The sequence below is a fragment of the Danio rerio genome, chromosome 2 (genome assembly GCF_052040795.2).
Source record: "Danio rerio strain M-AB ecotype USA chromosome 2, GRCz13ab, whole genome shotgun sequence".
NCBI lineage: Eukaryota > Metazoa > Chordata > Actinopteri > Cypriniformes > Danionidae > Danio > Danio rerio.
The window spans coordinates 48,238,477-48,240,112 of NC_141022.1; the positions used below are offsets into that span (position 1 = coordinate 48,238,477).

The window sequence follows — 1,636 nt, forward strand, 5'->3', positions numbered from 1 at the left end:
CAAAATTATTAGCCCCTTTAAGCTATAAATTTTTTTTCATTGTCTACCGAACAAACCATTGTTATACAATAACTTGCCTAATTACCCTAACCTGCCTAGTTAACCTAATTAACCTAGTTAAGCCTTTAAACGTCACTTTAAGCTGTATAGAAGTGTCTTCAATAATATCTAGTAAAATATTATTTACTGTCATCATTGCAAGTAAATAAAATAAATCAATTACTAGAAAGGAGTTATTAAAACTTATGATTAGAAATGTGTTGGAAAAAAAAAAAAATCTTCTGGCCATAAACTGAAATTGGGGGAAAAAAAAAAAATTTAATAATTCGGGAGGCGGGGGGCTAATAATTCTGACTTCAACTGTACCTGAGCTCAAATTCCCCTCACCCTTCAAACGGGTGGGAGCTTAGGGCTCTCTCCCAGGACAGCATGACAAACAATCTTTAATATCAATCATCAGCTAAGTGTGAACAATTGAAAACTTATTATTTTTTAAATTTCTTTATTTAACAGGAACAATGCTCATTAATCAACAGTAAAACTGTAAATAAGCAAGAGTTAGCCACAAGAGCTAATTTTCATCTGTTGCCCCCTGCCAGATTTTAAAAGGCAACCTAAAATAAAAAAACATGTCATTACACATACAAAAACAGTAAAGTTACATATGACAAAAAGAGATAAAAACATGCAAGGAAGAATTTCCTAAAATATTAGACAAAAGGATTAAACATGATTACAAACTTGATTTGCTTTTAGCCATTTCTTTAACTTGTATTTAAAAGTAGAATAATTTGTAACAACCCTTAGGTCAATCGGAAGTGTGTTCCAATAATGACTGGCTCTAACTGAGAAGACTTATCGTGCAAAAGTTGTACGTCTAAACTGCACAGCACAGTCTCCTCTGGTAACAGATCGTGTTGCTTGACCGTTGTTGTTCTTGTGTGTCACAAACTCACATAATGGAGGTGGAGTATATCCATTTAAAATTTTAAAAATCATACAAACATCAGCCAAATATTTCATTCTATCAAAGCTCAATAAATACTGTTTTTGTATTATATTACAATGATGATACCTAATAGACTTCTGATCAAATACTTTCAGTGCCTGTTTATAAAGTGATTCAACTGATTTTAAAACTGTTTTACTAGCATGTGACCAACTAGTAAGACATTATTAAATTAATAGTAAATTATGGCCCAGTTTCACAAACAGGGCTTGGATTAAGCCAGGACTATATAGGACTTAGTTAAATTAGGCTGTTAAAGCCACATTTATAAAATGGCCTTAGAAAAATATATTGCTGGTGTACACCTGGAGACCAAAAAAAATTACACCGACTTAGACGACTCACTGCAAGTTATTTTGAGTTGAGAGACCTCAAACATGCAATTTAATAACAAGCAACTTGACTAGCCTTAAACCTGGCTTGCAAAACTTAAAATGACTAAGAAAAGCTACTCAACTACAGTCATTTGTGTATAGAATTCTAACATGTAAGAAATTACACAAATATGCAAAATAAATTCTATGAGTGTTCATAAATATGTCAAATCGACCATTTTAAATGCAGTTTTATCATTAACATTTAGGTAGAAAATAAGATAATCTTGAATAAGCACAAACAATTGAGACA

General features: G+C 31.8%; 1 protein-coding gene across 1 annotated transcript in view; it reads left to right on the forward strand.

Moving 5' to 3' along the window:
* The window catches only part of klhl24a (kelch-like family member 24a), an 802,375-nt gene that overhangs the window by 177,687 nt on the left and 623,052 nt on the right, over positions 1 to 1,636 (forward strand). The gene's annotated exons all lie outside the window — the stretch shown is intronic.